Genomic DNA, 8,815 nt, shown 5'->3' with positions numbered 1-8,815 from the left:
ACCCTTTAGCTTCCAGAACTCGGTCAAGATTAAAGCAATCCTGCCCAGTCTCTTAATGAAAAGCAGGGGGACATTCGGACTGATCAAGGAGCAACAGCTTCTTGGGATAACGGCTTTAAAAAAAAGGTCTCAAGTTTATGACAGACTCCTCGAAGGGGGTAAAGGTCCAGGCTGGGCAGGAGGGGGATACTAGACGATTACGTGGAAAGTGAGAGACCCAAGAGAATACCAGGCAGACAGGCAATCTGATCAACCCCTGGACTTTTTGAAATTTCAGAGATAAGTTTGCTTCAACGATTTTCCAGCAATTCTTCCCCCGCCCACGAAAAAAATGCAGGTTTACCAAAAAAAAAAAAAAAAAAAAAAAAGCCTAAAGTTTTTAAAATGCATTTTAGCAAGGTATTTCACGTTTCAAACTGCACCCCCCTATTTCCATCCTTCCCCCCAAGAGACTCCCTTGTAGTTCCCCCCCCCCCCCCCCAAAAAAAGTTGTCAGAATTTTTTCATGGGGGGAGGAGAACCACTTAAAAACGCATTGGCACCGTTTTTCTATTGGCTTTCCTGCTAGGCTGTGTCAACCCCCGCCCCCCCCAGTCTATTCCGAATACAGTGTCTCGGCTTCCATGTCTACTCAATTCCCTCGCTGTCTTTCTGCAGGGGACGGCATTTCAGAAGGGAGCAAACAAGTGGATTTGTCTGTGAGCTGGAATGGGCCTTATTTGCTTTGCTTTAACAAACAGCTGAGGGGGATTTACTTGAAGGCGCTATAAAAACCAATACACTGGAGGGGGCGAGGATGTTAAGCGGGGCGCGCGGTTCTTTTGAAAGGCAAAGCGATTGCTGGCTTTATTTGCTTGCTCTCTGTGATAAATGAGAGCTCTTCAGGTGAGGAGGAGGCGCTGGGAGGGTGGAATGTCACGACAGATTTACACCTGTCCTTACAGCTTAAATTGACAACACTTATAGCCTACAGAAATGGCCACTGGTGCCAGGCTGTCTGGGGAAGCCAGCAGGTTAACTTTTCTTTCTTTTTTTAAGAGCACAACACAAAATGGAAAGAGATCACCTCCAGTGATAGACACTCCAGCCTCCTAAAACTAAGACAAATATCATAAATTGACCCTTTCAAACGCCTAGGCTGGGCCTTTCTGCTCGTGAAGGGCTCTCAGACTGCATGCTGGATACATACAGCCGGGGTGGAGGCAGCCCCGAGAATCTGCCTGGATTGTTCACCCTTCCAGCCCAAGCCAGTTCTCAGCCCCCTCTGAAGTGGAGATGGGGTTAATATCACACCTTGCTGACAGAAGCTATCCAGATGCCTCAGGAATCCAGCCTGGTGGAAGCTGCCATCTTCATCAATAGACAGGAGGAAGACTACATTCCTCACGTCCAAGGACCTGTTGCCAGCTCCTAGCGCCTGCTGAAAACTATCCTCAGGCCAGTCCTTGAGTGTGGAGTCTTGTGGGGCCAGAGCCACTCAGCCGATGCATCCAACACACCCAGCCCCTCTCCAGCCATTCAGATGAAGAGGGTTGTTGAGGGTTAGCAGATGCATGGGGCTCTAGAGAGAAAGCAAGTTCCAACAGCTGGCAACTTCCTACAGAAAGGTCTTATGGGGGAGGGAGGGAGGGAAACAACCCACCAGTAAGTGACCTGAGAGCATCCAAATACCTTTGAGTGGTGGATGGTAACTAGGCTGTCCAAACAAGGTGTCTAAAGTTAAACCCTAAAGCTTAGATCCTCATCTGGGACTCGTGCTCTATTGAGGTACCCAAATAACCGTCTTGACTGTCAAAGGTTCTGGACAGCTGTAGCTCCCGCTGAAATTACTGAGAGCTCCAGGGTGCTGAGCACCTCTGAGAATCTGGCCCTTTTTCTAGATGCCAAAATACAGATATAGGGGCTTTTCATGCCGCACCCACGTTTGAATACTTTGGAGCAGGTCTGAGCTGGCTAAAAAAAGGACCTCTCTCTAGCACCTTAAAAGTAAATAACTAAGTGGTTTAATTTAGATGTATGCAATTATTGTGTATTAATTAAGGGTTAGGCGTTCTTCCAGGATGGAATTCACCGGTGCAGAGAGCTAGCAAAAGACATCTCCCTAACCTAGTAGGAGTTAAATGAGGTAAAGTCCTTACCACTCAGGTGAGGACTTTTGCTAGCCACCTCCACAAAGGTGAATAGTGTCTCCAGGTTTTCCTAGAGATGGGTATTGTTTGGGATAAATTAATTGGGGTGACTGAGTGATGGGTTGGAAGATGTTGCATAAGGGTGTTAGTTGCATTGGGAATATACTGTAGGAGGCCTGTGGTTTTTATTTTACAATCTATGGGAATACCCAGCTGTAATATTTTGTTAGATTTGTTTGATATACATTTTGCATCATGCTCAGGGCCTGGGCTAGGCTAGTGAAGACCTTTGAATGAATAAATGCTCCAAGATTGTAGCTAACACAATTGGGGGAAATTAGCATCAGTGTAGCATATAAAATAGCATTTGTTTTATAATCAGCAAAATACATGCTTTGGATCAGCTGTGGGGATTGAATTTGCATACAATAAATACTCTACTAAACAGATTCTGGGAAAAGAACATTCTGAAATGTCCCTTTTCCAAGTTACATGCAGTGCTCAATGTTTGTTAATGAGATGATGAATACGCATGCAATACAATAAAAGATTAGAATGGTGCAGAGGGACGGTGCAGTTGGTGCTGAATCAGCCCACACATTAAGCAGGGCACATGCCCAGTGATCTGCACTGCACACCGATTACCAGGCTACATTAAAGGCCTTGATTTTGTCTTTTAGAGACCTCAATGGCTTGGGTCCTGGCTGTCTGAAGTCAGTTCTCTTCTTGTGCACTGAGATCACCTGAGGGTTTTGAGCTAACAGCCCCTTTCTGGTATAAAGAGGAAGGTGCTGACAGCAGCCTTTGCTCAGTGAGAGGCCTTTAGCTAGACACACACTTCTCTCCTTGCTTTACCAATACCTGGATTTGGTTGCCTTCAGGGCATGCTGTAAGATCCATTGGTTCTCCCTGGCATGTCCTGAAGGTAGGGTGGAATATCTAAGAGCAGAGAGGAAGCTGGACTGGGAGATGTTATTAGCATTGGGAGGATGCTGTAGGATGCCTTTGTTTCTTCTTGTATGATGTATGGGTGTCAGCCTGTTTGGATTCCCTGTTTTTGTATTTTATTACAATCTACTACTCTACTTAGGGCCTGTGATATAGACATAACGGACCAATCTGAATAGATCAGGAAGACTTGCTGAGGTCAATTGAAAGACTCCCATCCACTCTGGTGGGCTTTAGGTCAAGCCCTAAATACAAAGGGATGGGAGATTACTTAGCAAAGTAATAAAAGGGGAGATTGTAAATGTCCACACAAGGTCACCTTGAAATGGAAGGGAGATAAAAATGAGCCCATGTACATTACAACTTATTTGCAATGCTGTCTAATATGGTGACTACCAATTTTAAAAAGAAAAGCTAGGAAACAAATTGATTCTTTGTACCTTTCACCACAAGGGTTAGTTTTCCTAGGGGCATGGCTATGTGTGAAACAAACACATACGCGCACATGCACATCCACACACATCACTTGGAAGTTTCCTGAGAAAATGAGTGACAGCCAAATTGCCTGGCAGCCTTCACTCCCCGCCCCCCAATTTCTTTGCAGGTTTGCACTGAGAACAGGTGGCTTTCACACCTAGCACATATTTCTTTTGGCTGAGTATTAACAGTGAAATTAAATCCTTTCCTTTGACCTAGGAATTTTGATGGGAGATGTAAGATCATCTCTTTTGGGAGGGCGTGTTCTATCTTTCCACAGAAACATCCATCACTTCCTCCTCCTCAAAAAAAAAAAAAAAAAGAAAAAGAGGCCAATAAAGCAAACTCCAGGCCTGTTATTACTCAGTAAATTCAAAGGTGTCTCATTTTTAAATACTCCCTCAGCAATAATGCATGTGTCTCATCATCTATCATCTTGTGGTGACATCTTCCGTGATGCAAAAGGGTCATGAATGACGCTGCTAAACGGAGAGCGAGGCAGAGAGAGAAAACTGGGAGAAGGATTGCAGCCTTTCATTGCATGGATAATAAAACAAAGGGTGAGAATATGGCTCATTCAAGACAATACACAGGGGAGTGAGTGGCAAAGACATCCTCTTATTACTCTCTGTGGGCTATCTGCAGCACAGGAAAGGAAAGAGGTCTCCATGAGGGCATTACTCTATCTCCAGTGCAGGTAGGTGGGGTGAGGGGCAGTGGATGCCAACCTGTACAACTGAGTCGGAATGGAAGGGGCAGTGATCTGCACAAGATGAAGGACTGTCTCAGATTATTTCCACCCAGAACAAAGGAGGAACCAGAGCAGAAATTGTGACTCAATCACAATGTGGAGCCTGCTCTTCTCACAGGCCAATGCAACTATATGCTGTTGCCCCTTACTGAGGGCTTGTGGTAAATCTACAGTTGAACCATCTCCTCTTGCAGACGCGATGTCTTTTCTGTTTTGGAGAAGATGCTTCCAAAGAAAAAGGGCAGAACCGCAGCGGGTGTAAATCAGTAAAGCTCAGCTGATGTCAGTGCAGCCATGATTTACATCAGCAGAAGATCTGGCCTTTCAGCGTGCTTACACTGCAATACAACACTCTTGGCTGGCTTGAGTCAGCGGATTCAGGCTCATGGGGCTTGGGTTGCGGGGGTGTAAAATTGCAGTGTACTTGTTCAGACTGGAGCCTGAACTCTGGGACCCTTTTGCCAAGTGTCAAGGCTTAGGGTCCAGCCTGGACGTCTACGCTGCAATTTTACAGCCCCACAAGCCCGAGTCAGCTAACACGGACCAGCCCCAAATGTTTTATTGCAGTGTAGATGTATCCATAATCTGCTACATTACAAACCGTGCTAACAGTACTGACAGTCACAGATTTGTGAGACTTCTCTTGTTCCTTAGCGGTTGGAATTAACTGCAACGCGGCGTTGTCTCAAATCCATTTGTAATGGCTGTAAAAGGCGTCAACTGATTTTGACATTTTGGCAGTAAATCTTTCACTTTCCTTAGAAAGGATTTTCACTCTAAAATTAACTTTCTTTTCCGACCTCGCCTTGCAAACTGTTTCCTATCACGTGGTGTCATGCAAAACAAACATGTAGTCATTACTGGACAGGGTGCCTTTCATTTGAGTGTCTTAAAGGGCTTGGAAGCCTAACGGAATTTTGACTCAGGGGAATCCCAGGAGGTCCAGTGAGGATTTGTTATGCCCATTATACTTATGATTAAACTGAGGTACTTGTGATTAAACTGAGTTAACCCCCCATTTTCCACAGATACTCCTTTTGGATATAATATAAACACATACTCTTCTATATGCTGACAGAACTTTGTCTCCCCCCCCCCCCCAGGATTTTTCTGAAGTGATACTCCCTGCTCATAACATTAGAGGATGAGGCTAAATTGCTATTCCAGAATTAATCTTTACAAGAAAGTGAAAATCTGCAAGATGTAGCGGCTTTGGAACCGCTTAATTGCAGTAAAAACACCAGGAACATATTGCATTCATTTGGGAGTTCCCAAAGATTTTTAAAGAATGAGATAACTGCTATCCACAAACATTAATGGGGCCAGATCCTTGCTTATATACATCAGCATAATTACATGGAAGTCAACAAAGCTATATTGATTTATACTAACTGAGGATCAGGTCCATTGTATTTGTCTTTAACTACAGGTACAATATCAGAGAATTGTTGGGTCACCAAATCTGTACCCCTTTTAGAAAATTGGCTAAGGGTGATCTCAGAATGGTGAGCCATGCTTCACTAGCAGAAAAAATAAGAAGGCAATTAAAAAATTGTAGTAAATGAACCCTGATGAGCATAATATAGTAGGGATAAAAGAACGTGGACTTCTGGGTGGGTGAATCATGACTCCCTTAACCATATGAATTCTTTGAAAGAGTTAATAAAATGGTAGGAGAAGGAGAACCAGAGAATATAATTTATGGAGAGGTTCAAAGGGCTTTTGATAAAGTCCTTCACTAGAATCTCTGAAGGAAATTTTACTATCATGGGGTTGGGAGATAAAGTGCTGTCATAGATTAAAAACTTGGTGAGACAGAAAACAGTGTAGGAAATAAATGGCAAATGGCCAATATGGAAATGATTTGAGAGATGTGTTCCCAGGATTTTGGAAAGTGCTTAGCAGGAGATGCCTCTGAGATTAGGATTAATTAGGGTTGGGGAATAATAAATAATAATAATAATTAATACTATAAGGATGATGCCTAAACCTGCACCCACTGAAATAGAAAGAAGTTTGCTATTGACATCGATGTGAGTAGGACCAGGCCCATATATATGGGAGGTGATTTACAAATGACGGGAAGCATGATCTAGAACAGTGTTTCTCAAGCTTTTCAGGTTGGCAACCCCTTAGCTGAAGTAAAAAAAATTGTTATTTCCCCCTTACATTTACTATAGAAGTATGAGTAAATGATATCAACGATCATGATAAGTCTGTATAATTTATTTGTGTGCATGTGTTGAGAAATTGACAGGGAACACCTGACCTGAAAGGGTAAAAGTGGGTGGAGGCTGGGGAGTGAGATTTTCTTTGTTTTGGACTATGATAACATTTTCAATGACTCGCAATCCCCTGACAGCCTTTCATGACCCCTCCTGACCCTGGGGGTTGTGACCCACTGGTTGAGAAACATTGATCTAGAAGCAATGGTTGAGTAATTAAGTGAAGCATTTTGCTGATGACTTACTTAGGTAAGTCAAGACTAGGGAGAATTGTGATGCAATGCAAAGGCACCTAAAAATTACATAACTGGGCAATTTACTAAGACATGAAATTAGTCAGCATAGACAAATGCAAATTATCATACACTGGAAGGAGAATTCTAGAGCACTAATACGGTCTGATGAGTTGTAAAGCCATGGTAATGTCTTGGGAAAAAGGAGGTGGTATCGGTACCAGCACTTCACTGAAGATGTCTGCTCAGTGGGCAGCAGCAGTCAAAGAATCAAATAAAGGTCTCCGATATTAAGTAGGATTGGACCTTTCCAAAAACTTGGATGGGAGTCCTTCAGAGACCAACTGTGTGCTGGAAGTGATGATGCAAACTTATTTGGTAGCAATCTGCCCTGAGTAAGTACCAACCCAACTCCCCAACATGGTGCTAGGAGTTGCCGTGATTCTGAGGAGACCAGATTTAAGAAGAGGCAAACCCAAAGTCCTGACCATTTGTAGACATTAAAGATCTCATGGCATTTTTCACAAAAGTAGGATCACTGTTCAAAGAGAACGGTAATGATGAGATTTCCTTTTCTCTGGTGAAGTTCATCCTACCTCTGCTTATTATGAAAGCATCATTACCAGGAATGCCCTTTATCTCCAGATCTGGCTTTCCTTCAACCAAATGCCTCCACCCACATCAAACCCAACAAAGATATCCTTTCACATAAGAACGGCCATACTGGGTCAGACCAATGGTCCATCTAGGCCGGTATCCTGTCTTCCAACAGTGGCCTATGCTAGGTGCTTCAGAAGGAATGAATAGAACAGGTAATCATCAAGTGATCCATCCCGTCAGCCATTCTCAGTTTCTGGCAAACAGTAATCCCTGCCCACAGCTATTCCAGAAACGTATCTAGTTCTTTTTCGAACCCTATTATAGTCTTGGCCCTCACAACATCCTCTGGCAAGGAGTTCCACACATTGACTGTGTGTTGTGTGAAGAAATATTTCCTTTTGTTCTTTTTAAAGCTGCTGCCTATTAATTTCATTTGGTGAGGAGTAAATAACACTTCATTTACCTTCTTCACAACAGTCATGATTTTATGGAGCTCTATCTTATCCCCCATTAGTCATCTCTTTTCCAAGCTGAAAAGTCCCAGTCTCATTAATCTCTCCTCATGTAGAAGCTTTTCCATACCCCTAATCATTTGTTGCCCTTTTCTGTACCTTTTCCAGTTCCAGTACATCTTTTTTGAGATGGGGCAACCAGAACTATATGCAGTATTAAATATGTGGGCGTACCATGGATTTATAAAGAGGCAATACGATATTTTCTGTCTTATTATCGATCCCTTTCCTAATGATTCCCAGCATTCTGTTAGCTTTTTTGACGGCCGCTGCACACTGAATGGATGTTTTCAGAGAACAATCTATAATGACTCTAAGATCTCTTTCTTTAGTGGTAAAAGCTAATTTAGACCCAATCATTTAATATGTATAGTTGAAGAGTTATTAAGTCCAAAGGAGAGCACACTCCCGTCGACTTAAAGCGGCTTTGCCAAAAGTGACGCAACCACACGGATGCGGCTGCGCTGCTGTAGCTGCGGTAGAGTAGACATAGCCTGGGTTCAGGTCAAACTCTCACTGCAGTAAGTGTCCCTCAGGATTTTTCCTGCATCTCTCCGACTGCCCATGGACTAAGCAGTTCAGAAGACCTGTAGCAGAGCTTCAAAGAGGGTGAGGTTAGTGTGGGTGAGGACCGGAGAACATCCACAGATGTCTTCCTGCTGCTTGCCAAAATCAGCCAAATTGCCCAGCTCCAAAAGTTATGGGACGTGAACTTTACTTGGGGTAAACTGACCTAGCGGCATTGACTTCAAATGATCTATGCTGAATTCCACACCTGAAGTTCTCATCTATTGTCTTAAGCAAACACTGGCTCTGTTTCTGATCTCACTTACACTGGTGCAAATCAGATAGAACTCAGCTGAAGAGGGGTTACACCGGTGCAAAAGTAGTGAGAGTAAGATCAGAGTCAGGTTATATTATATATTTAGTGCAAGATTGT

At 43.4% G+C, this 8,815-nt stretch overlaps 1 long non-coding RNA gene across 1 annotated transcript; it reads left to right on the top strand.

The window, feature by feature from the left end:
• The first annotated feature begins 754 nt into the window (after positions 1–754).
• On the top strand, positions 755–3,441 carry LOC137154560 (uncharacterized). Its single transcript, XR_010920235.1, has 2 exons — positions 755–885; positions 1,039–3,441. It is a non-coding gene; the product is annotated as an uncharacterized lncRNA (long non-coding RNA).
• Positions 3,442–8,815: the final 5,374 nt, after the last annotated feature.

Source organism: Emydura macquarii, unplaced genomic scaffold (genome assembly GCF_026122565.2).
Source record: "Emydura macquarii macquarii isolate MOO-44397 ecotype Brisbane River unplaced genomic scaffold, CSIRO-AGI_Emac_v2 contig_1254, whole genome shotgun sequence".
NCBI classification, from domain to species: Eukaryota; Metazoa; Chordata; order Testudines; family Chelidae; genus Emydura; species Emydura macquarii.
The sequence above is the reverse complement of the archived record's forward strand: the minus strand, read 5'-3'. Positions and strand labels throughout refer to the sequence as shown.